Source organism: Tauraco erythrolophus, chromosome 1 (assembly GCF_009769465.1).
Source record: "Tauraco erythrolophus isolate bTauEry1 chromosome 1, bTauEry1.pri, whole genome shotgun sequence".
Lineage (NCBI taxonomy): Eukaryota > Metazoa > Chordata > Aves > Musophagiformes > Musophagidae > Tauraco > Tauraco erythrolophus.
The window spans coordinates 99,266,325-99,281,069 of NC_141465.1; positions in this window are offsets into that span (position 1 = coordinate 99,266,325).

Here is a 14,745-nt window from a genome sequence, read left to right on the forward strand (position 1 = left end):
AGCTATTATTTCAAAGATATTTCTACTGGCTGTGGTATTTGAGACTAGCTCATTACCTGAAGAATGAGGACTTTCCTTCTCTTTTTTCTTCATCCTCCAAAGCAGTTGTTTGTATTTATGTATTTTAACAGTAGGAGGGACTATTGGGTTCAGCTAGTCTGGAATTGTTCTTAAGCTAAAAGGCTTGCAACTGTCAAGTCATGGTTACTTTAAATCATATCAAAATGTTTAGAAATACATCCAATTTTGATATTAAGTTAGATGGAATGGAGAATCTACCCTAGTTTTTTACTACAATACTGCATGATATTTCTCATGTGTGTGTTTCTACTATCAGTATCCAGCTGTTGACTATTCGTTACCTGGTAAATGGAAGAGCCTTCTGCTATCAGGACTATCTTCTTTTTTAGTCATTTTTAGATTGTAAACCAGTCATCTCTTATATTCCTTTTAAAAACCTGAGATCAATCTTTTATAGTTCTTCACCATGATGTAGACCTTCTGTAAATATCACTCAATTGATTCATCAACTTGTAGAATGGATGAACAGTTTGTGTGGGAAACAACAAAAAAAAGTAACCATCTAATTTGTGCACATCTTGCATGTGTACCTCTTGCCAAGCAGCACTGTAAGGGTAAGCAAACTATGTATGACTGATGTGTCAACAAATAAATTAATTTAAACACTGGATTCATTTTAAATAAGAATCTTTACATTAACATGCGTAAGCAGAAAAATTTCCACCAGCCAAAACATTGGTGGTAGAAGCTGGTATGTTTTCCCCTACTTCCTTGGTACTAGGTTGATTTACATCACCGAAGTATCTTGCCCATCTGGTTTCCATGTTTACATAGAATTCTTGAAACTTTAAGACTATCTGGTGTTTAATGATTAACCAAATCAGACACTTACAAATCACATATGCGTCACTGAATCACTAGACTCTGTCCTCACACAACATAAACTGTGTAAACTTCATTTATCATGCAGCAAAAGTACAAGTCTGTGAGTGCTGCTGACAGAATGGTAATATGTTTGAATGCAGTCATTCTCTAATCAAACAGTGGAGAAACCCTGGGGAAAAAAAATTAGATTGAACATTTTCCATTTCAAACTGTTTTTATACACTTATCTCACAGAATATTGCATGAGAATGGGAGCCGTTGGAATTTATGCTTATTGCAAACACTATTACAGATGTTTTTAAAAAGCCACAAATGTGATAGCTGTACATAATATGAAAATGACCCTTTCCTTTTTTTATGCCTAAATTTCTAATTTACACTTTTCAGTCACAATAAATTAAGATTGCTGAATCCATTCCTGATTCAGGGACTTCATAATTTATCTTTTACCATTTAGACTTATGGGGAGGAAAAAAAATAATCTGTTTTTCTGTAGATATTAACCTAATTAACCAACTAGCTGGGAATTAATTTGTTAGGGTCATAAAACCTTGACAATGAACTAAGTATAGAATATTCCCATCTCACTTGCTTTTATGGCATAGATCTGTAACTTTCAGTACTGTCAAAATACTGTTTGAGAAAAATTAAACCATAAGAAATGCATTACATACCTTTTAAACAGATAATTCTTTCAGGATGGATGCTAAAGCCTATTCATATTGTGCATTCTGGCATTAAAATTTTTGATTTAATGATTTTCTTGGAAAAGCACTTAACTGACTTTAACATTTCTGTAGGTGATTACCTCCCTGCAATTTCTGATAGAAATTTCCTTGAGACATATACTGTTGACATGACACTGTGGTAACAAAGGCAGGGAGTTTATAAAGCTTTCAGGCAGAACTACTAATACACAGAGTTACAAAGTGCACAATTCAATGTTGGTGTACTTTTTTTACCTAGTAAAAAGTCCTTCCAAAGGTATGTCATTAAACATTGGGCTTTTTTTTCCCTTCTTTTCTTGTTAGTGTTGTCTTTTTTTCTTGCACTTTTGTAAAAATATTCACTTTTGCATAGCTATGCTTAAATATAGTCTTAACCTTTTTTGTCATTAAACTTCAAACCAAATCTTCTTGACTTCTTTTGAAGGAAGGGTCATATCTTGCAGCAGATGGAAGCTGAATCCAGGCTTCAAATAATTTTGAAATCTCTTTTAAAACAAAGAACTAATAGGAATCTGAATGAAACTCATTCATGAAACAATGAGTAAATTACCACTCCTCCTCTTTGGATAAGTTAGAACCAGAGAGTTCATGTACTTTTAATATTTGATAAAGGAGAAATCATATTTCTATTTTCAACTGTATGGAAGGGTTGAAATAATAATAATAATACCTTGGATCTCAAAAAGCACCATTATTCCATTTTTGTTACTCAATAACAAGTTATATTCACACTTTGAACAGTCTCCTTTTCAGTGGATCAGGAGTGAATTATTTTGGGAAGCCCATAATATCTTCCTGTATTTAAGCTATGGGTATGGAATATGTTAGAAATGGAAATTTGATAGTGGAAAACACAGTGAAGCTCAATTATAATTGAAGTTCTCATATGGAGAAGGGAAAACATCAGTGGGAAAGCAGAAGCAAGAGGGAGTTTAATGTTTCACCACAGAGAGCACTGAAAGGTTACAGGGCCAAGAAACAATGGCGATGTGATGCAGGAGGAGTGCTGAGAGATGTCTTCTGCTTTTGCATTAACGTATTATTATCCCACTTTTTGATTTTCACTTTGTCTATAAAGCATACTTTTGCCAAAGAAGACACAGCTTAGTCATTAATGTGTCGCTTAACATAAGAGCCCCACCAAAAATAAACTCATGAACCCACATAATATTCTTAAAAGCTGTATTAACCTCACTTTTTGTACAGCTTAGGAATTAAAAATCTAGGACTGATTTACAATGCAATACATATTCACTTAAGAGGTGCACTGAGATTTAGAATTATTTCTAAATATTACAGTAGTCATCTGCTACAGACCTCCAAACCAAGACTATAAGGCCAACAAAGCAATATTTGACTCACTTTAGCAACCTTTGGGTCAACAGAAACTGGTTCTTACAGGTTACTTCAACTACCCAGACATTTGTTGGAAGAATAATACAATAGCTCACGTCTTCCATGGAGTTCCTAGAATGCATAGAGGACTGCTTTCTCAGACAAACATTAAATGTGCCAACCAGGAATGAGGCATTGTTGAACATGCTACTCACAAAACCAAGAAAACCTGCTTTGCAATATCTCAGTTAGTGATAGCCTTGGCTTCAGTGATCACAATATTGTGGAGTGTGGGATCCTGCTGAGCATGCTGAAGGTTAGCAGTAAGACAAAGGTTTTACATTTGAAAAGATTAAATTTCAGCTCACTCAGAGCTCAATTGGGAGGGATTCCATGGAACATAAAGAAGTACTTCGAGTTTTTCAAGAAGTTCTCCTGGAAGCACAAAACCAATTCATCCTCTTTTAAAGATAAGGAAAGTAGACAGAGCAAGAGACCCCCTTGGGTTTACTGTGAGATTCTGAGTCTGCTGAAAATCAAAAAAGAAGCGTTCCAGAGATGAAAAAGTGGACAAATATCCTTTGAGAATTACAAGGGTGGTGTTAGGGCATGCAGAGATGCAGTTAGAAAAGTAAAAGCTCAACTCAAATTGAAACTGGCCAAAGATGTCAAAAACTGTAAGAAGAGGTTTTTCAGGTACGTAAACAACAAGCAGAAACAGAAGGAAAACCTTGGCCCACGGTTAGACAGGAGAGGTGAATTAGTCACTGACAATGCTGAAAAGGCAGGGGTTCTCAACATTTTCTTCCCTTGTCTTTATCAGCATTGTTGGGCCCCAGGCCTTGGGAACAAAAACCCAGGTTGATACAAACACAGATCCACTGTCAGTGAAGGAAGAGTTGATATGTGAACTATTCCAGGAGCTTGATCCCCGCAAATCAATGGGCCCTGACAATATCCACCCAAGGGAGTTAAGAGAGCTGGCTGATGTCATTGTGAGGCCACTCTCCACAATCTTTGAGAAGTCGTGGAGATCAGGGGCCACCCCAGAAGATTGGAAGAAGGCTAATGTCACCTCCATTTAGAAGCAGGGCTCAAAGGAGGATTCAGGAAATTACAGGCCCATCAGTCTTACTTCAGTCCCTGGGAAAGTTATGGAATGAATCCTCCTGGAGGCTACCACAAGTCAAATGAAGTAACTGGGAAAAGCCAGCATGGATTAACCAAGGGCAAATAGTGCTTAACAAACCTGATCACCTTCTATGACAAAGTAACCTGCTCGATTGATGTGAGGAAAATGGTGGACATTTAAATTTAATTAATCCAGTCTGCCTGGATTTCACCAAGGCTTTTGATACAGTTTCCTGTAGCCTTATCCTAGAGAAGCTGATGAGTTACAGTCTAGACAAGTGGTCTGTGTGATGGGTGGGGAACTGGCTGACTGGTTGCATCCAGAGAGTGGTGGTAAACAGCTCCATTTCAAACCGGCAACTTGTCACAAGTGGGATCAATATTGGGCCCAACGCTGTTTAGTATCTTTGTAAGTGATCTGGATGATAGGATCAAGTGTACCTTGATGAAGTTGAGTGGGGAAGGGGACACTTCAGAAGAGAGAGCCACCCTTCAGGAAGAGCCACCCTTCAGGAAGACCTGGATAGGCTGAAAGAGGGGGCTAACAAAAACCTTATGAAGTTCAGCAAAGACAGTATTAAGGTCTCGTACCTGGTAAAACATAATCCAGGAGTGCAGCACAGCTGGGAAGGAACTCTGTGGAAAGGGTCTTAGGGGATCTGTTGGACAAGCTCAATATGAGGGAACAGTGTGCTGCTGTGGCAAAGAAAGCCAACAGGATGCTGGGTTGCGTTAACAAGGGCATCAGCAGAAGAGATAAAGAAGTCATTATCCCACTCTGCTCAGTGCTTGTCAGGCCACGCCTGGAATATGGTGTTCAGTTTTGGTCCCTGCTATAGAAAAAAGGTGTGGACAGGCTGGAGAGGGTCTCAGAGAAGGGCCACAAAGATGATCAAAGTACTAGGAAGCCTGCTGTATGAGGAAAGACTGAGAGAACCATGTTTGCTCAGCCTTGAGAAAAGAAGGCTTTGTGGACACCTTATCACCATATTCCAGTATTTAAAGGATGGCTACAAAGAAGATGGAGACTGCCTTTTTACAAGAAGTCACATGGAAAAGACGAGGGGTAGTGGGTATAAATTACTCCAGGGCAGATTCCAATGGGACATAAAAGGAAAATTTTTCAAAAAGAGAAGAAGAATCAGCCATTGGAATAATCTCCCCAGGGATGTGGTGGATTCTCCAACATTGGGTACTTTTAAGATTCATCTGGGCAGGGTGCTGGTCCACCTTGTCAGGACTGTGTTTTTGCCCAGAAAGATTGGACCAGATGATCCTTGAGGTCTCTTCTAACCTGGTATTCTATAATTCTATGATGATTCTCATTCATTCCTATATACTTCAGTACAATATTTCTTCCTATCCTTTTTATCTATGTTAATTTTTTTATCCTAGCCTGGAGGCTTCTCAGCATGGTTCATGTAATACTGAAGATTTTTTTGTTTTGTTTTTGCCTCTGGATGACTTAACTAATTGTAAAAGCTATAAAGACCTTCTGGAAGCTAGTTACTCAGGCTGCTAGAAAGCATATTTTTCAGTTAGATTATTATTATTAACATGTATCAATTTATACCATAATCTTGTGGACTGGTGTCACTGTCTATAAGCTGACAGTATTTCGTGATAGCTTTGGGATCAGCCAGAACCTCTAAGAACAAGGTAATGTCACAATATGAAAGATGTTTTTAAAATGGATGATGTTTTGAAGACTCAGAAAACATGGAATTATTGAAGACTGGCCCTTCTTAACATTTTCCAAGAAGATTCAAAAGCAAATACAAAGACAGGAGGATCTCATGTTATATAGCTTTGTTGTTCAAGTTTCTGTAAAATTTCCTTAGAAGTTATAACTGGGAGTCATCTAAGGCAACTTTAAAATACAATGTCTGTTTAACAATAATATCTAATAAACTACAACAGATTACATGAAAAAGTAATGAAAGATATGTAAAAATGCTGACATTAAGAGGAAACCTGTAGATGACAGGAATAATCCAAAATTTCTGAGACACTAGAGATAAATCATAAATTGTATTTATAAGTTTTCTTTAAGGTCCTATATTAGAACTAAATCTACCTGCAAATATTTATTGGAAAGCTTTCAATAGAGGTGAAAATCTTCTTACAAAAAATGTTGGTTTGTTGTTTTTATTTTTTTTTTCAAATTATTTCTCCCATCTGGTAAAACAAAAACATTTTCAGTTTGATTTGGTTTTATGTAAACAGAAATGAAATGAATTAGTAGAGCATAGTTGGAACTGTTCAGGTTCCTTTGCTGTCTATTACTTTTTATTATGAATGTTTTTCATTAGAATATCTGACAAGAAAAAAAAATAAATTCTGAGATCCAACTCCTCGATTCAATCACAATGAAATAAATTAAATGAAGTCACCAATCTAGGTCTCAGTGAACTGGGATATGGGTTGAATCTTATCTTACCCCAGCTTCTGACTACAATATTAATCAATGCATAGAAAATCATTGTATTCTTGATATCTTTTATAATTATTTACAGGGCACTTCCAGTATGTTAGAATGTCTTTAAAAGAGCTAGAAAAAGCACTATTCTGCTCTGAAGAACCTGCAAATGAATTTGACAATAACTGAACGAGGAAAGTGTGGATGAAATGGAATTCAAGACAATGACTGAGATGATGTTTTATTAGCTATTTTAACCTTGCTTTCTCACAAATACTCTCTTTCCTGCTTTTTCACCATTGCTAAATTCAACAGGAAGGAAGGGTCAACAGAGTTCGATGGGTTCTGTAGGAGAAGCAAATGCAGAAAGAGATATCTAAGTGAGAAGAGCTGAAGAAAAGTCATAAATGTATAGTTATTATGCAGGAGGATGCAGAGAAGAATGCAATTGGAGAGAATGAAAATGGAGTTGACTGAGTTCATTGCCTGAAGCAGCAAAGAAGTACGAGGGAAAACATATGAGAGCATATATGATGTAGGAAAGAGAGAGATTATGTAAAACATGGATTGCAAAAACCATAGAGGAGCTTCAATTTATTACAAAGCTTAGAGTCAAATCAGTCAAAATATTTAATTAGCATACCTAATGTCTTTAAAGGGAGGAGAAAGAAGACTACTAAACCACATTTCAGGTAACTAACCAGAATTGAAGTTGTTTGGCAATTGACTTTATGCTATTTGGATAAACATCTGTGAATTTAGGAAGAAGAAAAAATCGGCTTCATGAATCAGGCTAAGTACTTTGTATCTGTTCAAAACATGCAGGATGGATGTGATTCAAACTCAGACACAGGTTATATGTGAATATATACAATACATAATAACATATATTATATAATGCATACATTCATACGTAACCTGACTTTGCAGCAGTATTTTCTTTGAACATTCCACCCCCAACGCTCTTGATTGCCACATTTAGATTGTGCATAAATCTGTCTATTATGTTTATCTATTATAAGATTTATTTATGATATAATTTTTGCATCATAAGCACCTAATAAGAGTCAAAGTGCCAGAGTCTAAGAAAGTAAAGTCTCTGAGGGAAAGGTTTGGGCTTACAAGGTTTCCATTTCTTGAAATCTCTCTCATATTTCAATAATTTACCTGATATTTAAGTATGTACTTCTAGTTCAGCATGTGCTTAAAAGCCTTCTTAAATAAGGACCTACAAATACATACATAATCCAATACCCATGACTATGCAAAAGCTGTTCCTTTGTTCCTTTTTTAAAAATTTTTTCTGTACTTTCCAAATGTAACCTCTCCCTTACCTTTTTTTTGTTGTTGTTGCAATTCCCTTGACTACAGTCGTGCTTCCGGCTTTTCACAAGAGAAATGAGAAAGTTACTGGTCTCTTATACTGCTTATTACACCATCCTATTGTGCTTACAATTAATATAATTTAAATTTAACAACACATCCATAATTCCCTAGCCTAACAGATGGTCCCCAAAGCTAACAGATGTCATCCTATTTATTCACTACTTGATATAATATTTGTGACATAACCATTAGCTTTTGTAGAAATAATTTTGATGTCAAAACCAGAGAATAAAGATTTAACAATGAGAAGGAGAAAACCCACCCATAAATACATTAAATCATCATGTGAAAATAAGACCTGTATTCTCCTGCCTTTGTATTAAAGACTAAGAACTGATTCAGGAACTAGTTCTGCTTTAGACAATTCACACAAGCCTTCTTGAATTGAGAGCTTCAGCTTTACTGAAAGGAGAGGAAAAAAAAAAGGAAAGAAAGAAATGCAAAACATAAAAGAGAGATTAATTGTCAAGGACATTTTTCTGATATTCCATTGGTGCTCCACTTCTCTTTGGGATGTGCTTTCAGGGCAAATTTTAGGAAGTCAATTTAGGTTCGAATTAATTGCAATGCTCAGTATATACATACTAGTTTTCAACTGCAATGATTTGGAAGTGATTTTCTTGGACATTATAGATAGAAACAGAAATAATGTATTTTTGAGGGGAAAAAAATATATGTTTAATGTTCAAATATGCATCTTTCCTGATGCAAGAGACTTCTGTCCTTGTCAAAGCTCTTCTGGGCAGCATTGGGATGGAATAAGAAATGACAAGTCCTTATGTAATAAGCTGGCAATGCCATTTTTATTTTTATCAATAGAAGAGAAACTTACAGATTGATAGAATCATAGAATGGGTTGGATTGGAAGAGACCTTAAAGATCATCTAGTTCCAACCTCACTGACATGGGCAGGGATGCATTCCACTAAATCATGTTGTTCAAAGCTTCATCCAACCTGGCCTTAAACACCTCCAGGGATGTTTCTTCCTTATATCAAAATTTAAAATTCTTCCTTACATCGAGATTTACCCTTTTTCAGTTTAAAGTAATTTCCCCTTGTCCTATCATTATATGCCCTTGTAAAAAGTCCCTCTCCAGCTTTCATGTAGGTCCCCTTCAGGTACTGGAAGGCTGCTGTAAGATCGCTCCGGAGCCTTCTCTTCTCCAGGTTGAACAGCCCCAACTCTCTCAGCCTGTCTTCATAGCAGAGGTGCTCCAGCCCTTGGATTATTCTTGTGGCCCTCCTCTGGACTCGCTCCAGCAGCTCCACAGTCTTTCCTGAGTTGGGGACTCCAGAGCTGAACGCAGTACTCAAGGTGAGGTCTCATGAGAGCAGAGTAGAGGGGCAGAATCACTTCCCTCAACCTGCTGGCCACGCTCCTTTTGATGCAGCCCAGGACATGGTTGGCTGTCTGGGCTGCCAGCGCACGTTGCCGGCTCATGTTGAGCTTCTCACCACCAGCACTCCCAAGTCCTTTTCCTCAGGGCTGCTCTCAATCCATTCTCCGCCCAGCCTGTACTTGTGCTTGGGATTGCCCCAAGCCACATGCAGGACCTTGCACTTGAGCTTCATGAAGTTCTCACATGGCCACCTCTCCATCCTGTCAAAGTTCCTCTATATGACATTCATTTCCTCCAGTGTATTGCGCACACCACACAGCTTGGTGTCATCAACAAACCTGCTGACAGTGCATTCAATCTCACTGTCCATGTTGCCAAGAAAGATGTTAAACAGCACCGGTCCCAATATTGGCCCCTGAGGAACACCACTCGTCACTGGCCATCAGTTGAACATTGAGTTGTTGACCGCAACTCTTTGAGTGCGACCATCCAGCCAATTGCTTATCCATCAAGTAGTCCATCTGTCAAATCTTTGTCTGTACAATTTAGAGACAAGGATGTTGTGTAGGACAGTGTCAAATACTTTGCACAATTCCAGGTATATGACAGCTCTTCCCTTATCCATCAATGCTGTAACCCTGTCATAGACGGCCATCAGATTTGTCAGGCACGATTTGCCCTTAGTGAAGCCATGTTGGCTGTCACCAATCACTCCCTTATTCTCTATGCGTCTTGTCATAGTTTCCAGGAGGATCTGCTCCAAGATCTTGCTGGCCACAGAGGTGAGATTGACTGGCCTGTAGTTCCCTGGGTCTTCTTTTTTTTTCCCTTTTTAAAGATGGGGGCTATGTTTCCCTTTTTCCAGTCATTGGGAACTTCACCAGAGTGCCATGACTTCTCAACCATGATGGATAGTGGATTAACAATTTCATCTGCTAGTTCTTTCAGGACCCATGGATGCACCTCATCAGGTCCCATGGACTTGTCCACCTTCAGATTCCTCAGATGGTCTCAAATCTAATCTTCTCCTACAGTGGGTGGTTCTTCATTCTCCCAGTCCCTCCCTTTGCCTTCTGTGACTGGGGCAGTGCGACTAGGGTTGTGAAGTGCAGAGGCAAAGAAGTTATTGAGAACCTCAGCCTTCCCAATATCCCGGGTAACCAGGTCTCCCGCTTCATTGCAGAGAGGGCCCACATTTTCCCTAGTCCTCCTTTTATCACTGACCTACCTATAAAAGTTTTTCTTGTTGCCCTTAATGTCCCTGGGCAGATTTATTTGTACCAGTGCTTGATCTTTCCTAACCTGATCTCTGGTTGCTTGGACAATTTCTCTGTGTTCCTCTCAGGCTACCTCTCCTTCCTTCCACTCTCTGTAGGCTTCCCTTTTGGTGTTTGAGTTTTCCCAGGAGCTCCATGTTCATCCATGCAGGCGTCCTGACATTTTTGCCCAACTTCCTCTTTGTTGTGTTGCACCGCTCCTGAGCTTGGAGGAGGTGATGCTTGAGTATTAGCCAGCTTTCTTGGGCCCCTCTTTCCTCCAACACGTTATCCCACGGTACTCTACCAAGCAGATCCCTGAAGAAGCCAAAGTCTGTTCTCCTGAAAGCCAGGGTAGTGAGCTTACTGAGCACACTCCTCATGTCCATAAGGATCTTGAACTAGACCATTTCATGGTCATGACAGCCAAGGCTGCCCTTGAGCTTCACATTCCCCACCAGCCCCTCCTTATTGGTGAGACCAAGGTTCAGCATAGTACCTCTCCTTTTTGGTTGCTCTATCCCTTGGAGAAGGAATCCTCCTGGATTACTCATGTCCTGCTGTGTTGTCCCTCCAACACATAATGGGGTGGTTGAAGTCCCCCATGAGGTCCAGGACTTGTGAATGTGAGGCTGCCCCCATCTGTCTATCGAAGGCCTCATCTGCTCGATCTTCCTGGTCAGGTGGCCTGTAGCAGACACCCACTATAATGTCACCTGTCCCTGCCCTCTCTTTAATCCTAAACCACAAGGTCTTGGTCATCTACTCATCCATGTCCAGGCAGAGATCCATGCACTCTCTAGTCATTGACATAGAGGGTGACATCTGCTCCTTGTCTCCCCTGCTTGTCCTTCCTAAAGAGCCTGTACCATTGCATTCCAACTCTCTAGGAGCCATCCCACTATGTCTCCATGACGTCAATAAGATCACATCCCTGCAGGTGTGCACATCTCTAACTCCTCTTGTTTACTCCCTATTGTGCCTGTGTTTGCATAGAGGCATTTCAGTTGGGCTCCCAATGAATCTGACTTACTGGATGGAGTATCTGGAATTCCTTTCTGCTGCTCTTCAGTTGCTCCCAGCTTGTCACGGGCAAGCCTGATGTTATCTGTCTCCCCCTTCAAGTCTAGTTTAAAGCTCTGTCAATGAGCCCTGATAGCTGATGAGCAAAGACCCTCATTCCCCTTTGAGAAAGTGAATCCCATCTGACGTCAGCAAGACTTATGCCGTGTAGGCCATCCCATTATTGAAAAAAAATAAAACTGTAGCTGTGACATCAGCCACGGAGCCATGTATTAATAGACTGGGTGCATCCGTTTCTTCCAAAGTTCCTGGCCGCAATTGGCAGGAGAGAGGGAAAAATAACTTGTTCTCCAGATTCCCTTACCAACCGTCCCAGGGTCCTGAAGTCTCTTTTGATCGCCCTTGGACTACATGTTGCTGCTTCATCACCACCCACATAGAAGAGCAGCAATGCGTAATAGTCCGAAGGCCATACCAGGCTTGGAAGTTTCCTAGAGATGTCCTTAACCCTGGCCTCAGAGAGGCAGCAGACTTCCCTAAGAGGAGGGTCTGTATGGCATATTGGATCCTCTGCTTCTCTCAGAAATGAGTTGCCTACAACTATAACCCTTCTTTTCTTCCTCGTGGAGGTGGTCATGATACTGGGGGTAGGCCTTTCTGACTCTGGCAACATCTCTGCTGCAGATGGACCATCAACCACATTATCTGGTGACTGGCCTTCCATATCCAGAGCCTCATACCTGTTGTACAGAGGCAAATTGGAAGATAAGATGGGCAAGGAGGGGGTTTGCCTGCTGCCCTAAGCATGGGCTTGCCTCCATTCGCTCCTTGTCTTTAAGCTACTGTCTTCAGCCTGGTGGGGGGAGGATACAGGATCTTCTTGATCATTTTGTTTGGTTTTGTTTTTTTTTTTTTTTCTGGTGACTGTTTCTGTTTCAGGTTGGGCAAAGCATGACACCACCAGACTATCTCTTTCTCAGACTCCCTGAAGCTCCTTAACCTTTCTCCTTCCTCTCACAGCTCTGCCACCATGCTTAGCAGATTGTCCACCTGGTCACACCTCCCACAGCTCCTGGGGGTCTCTTTGTTCCCCTGACATTTCCCTGCCTCAGAAAAAGCCCCTGTGTACCAGGATCTGCAGATCTGTTTTGAGTCAGACCAGCTCCGGAGCAGCTCCCTTTGGCGACTCACTGTTAGCGCCAGTTATACCGTGTTTAATCTGCTGCTGTTGATCTGGCAATGTCCAGTCCATGTAGTAGCTGTGTTTATGCTTTCAGACGTGCTAGCTTATAATACTACTAATGAAAGGGATGGATGGGTTTTATTCTCTTGTCCTGAGAAGTCTTCCATGCTTTCTCTTTGCCTGTTGCATGTCGTCTGGTCTGAGGCCTGAGTTCGTACCACTTTTCCACAAAAGAAACTTGTGATTTTGGAGAAGCACTGGATTATCCTACATGATGTGCCCAGGGACAAGTCAATCATTCATTCTGAGCAGATTTAGTCATAAACTGATGTTTAAATTTGTGTTTAGAGATTGCAAACATAGTACTATAGGTACTGATATAGAGTACCGGAATGAAAAGATTAAACAAATGTAACACAATTTAATGTGGATGGCATTATTTTACTTAGAAAGATTCAGACCCTTTAATGGGTTAACTGACACCTCCTTAGCTTTTTCCTTCCCCCTACTTCATTCATTTAATAGTTTTTAGAATTCTCCTTCCTTTCTCCTTTATGTGTTTCATATATTGTATTCATCTTTTATACAATATGCTAATCTTGTCCTTCACTAGTCCCTGTTTTAAAGTCCAAGTAAGATATTGCTAGCATTCTACCCTTGCTAATACAGGGGCAATATTTTTGATTAAGGCAACCTCTTCCACATACCAACTTCCACCAAAGAATGACAATAATAACAACAACAACCATAACACTTCGTATTGTTCCCTCTTTATCAGATAAGCTTTATTGCTTGGTGTTGTATGCTGAGTGCTGACAGGCAACAGGAACTGGGTTTACAAAATGTATGAAACCACTTTACTGCATATCTAGACAGTCACTTATTCACAGTGCTTTGTTATAAAACACTCTTTTTTGTGGAACATCAAATATTTGAATATTATGCTATATACCACTGAGTTTCCCGGTATTACACATTGTGACCTATGTACTTACAGAAAAGAGTGACTGTGTGGAGAAATAATCTATTGATGCAGTAAAGATATGTGATAGCTCAGTAAATGTTACAGAGCTAAGGTAGGGAAATAGTGCAAAAGCACAGAATATAGCAGAAAGATCTGGTGGATCTGCAGGTAGTTGACACGTATCACCTTTAAATACTGAAATCATAGAGACCTTTTGCCTTCAGCTTCAGTAATGACTGGACCAGTGCCTGTATCTAGTTTTAGTCATTCTCCTATTAATATATATACATTTTCTTGAATGTTCCCGTAGAAAGTTCATCAATAAGTGTACAGATAGTACTGTTGATATTGACAGTCTTTTTAGTCCTTGTTTGTTATCTGTTACCTCTTAGTGAGAGATATTAGAAATACATAGCAATTAGGCTCTTTTTAGTTCTCTATTAATTTAATTTCCTCATATACTCATAAATTTGGATTTTTTTTTTTTAAATAATTTTTATCAAGCAGGCTTTCTTTTGATGTAAAATAAAACTTTTTTTTTTTTTTCTTTTTTCCTATTTCTCTTAATCTGAAAATCTTCAGATCAGGACTGAAGGATAAGTTCTTTTCTCTGCCCTCCCCAAATATTAAAGCTGTTGCAATGCCTCAGCTTTATATATCTTACTTCCTAGTAAATTAAATACTTCAATTTTCTGTATCATGTTTATAAAGAATTGAGCCTAAAGTCATTAGGAAATACTGAGTATTTCTTATAAGCTAGACAGTAGGAAATTTTGAATAGAAGGTTATGACTGAAGTCCCCAGTTCTTAATCCCTTGCCTTCACCTATATGTAGGTACACTGCCCTCTTTTCACTAAATATAAGCTGGTGAAGGTCTTAGTTATCATAATAATACCAAGATCAGCATTCTGCCCTGGTAGTTTAGGGCAGAAGTGGAGTCACAGGAATTTTCTTATATTCTGAAAGAATAGTGAGTCAGAGGGGAGAAGAGGTAAAAAAGATAAAGGAATAATGTTAAATCTCATGAAGATGAAAAACGAAAGCAGAAGATAGCTGGAAAAAAGTTCACGAG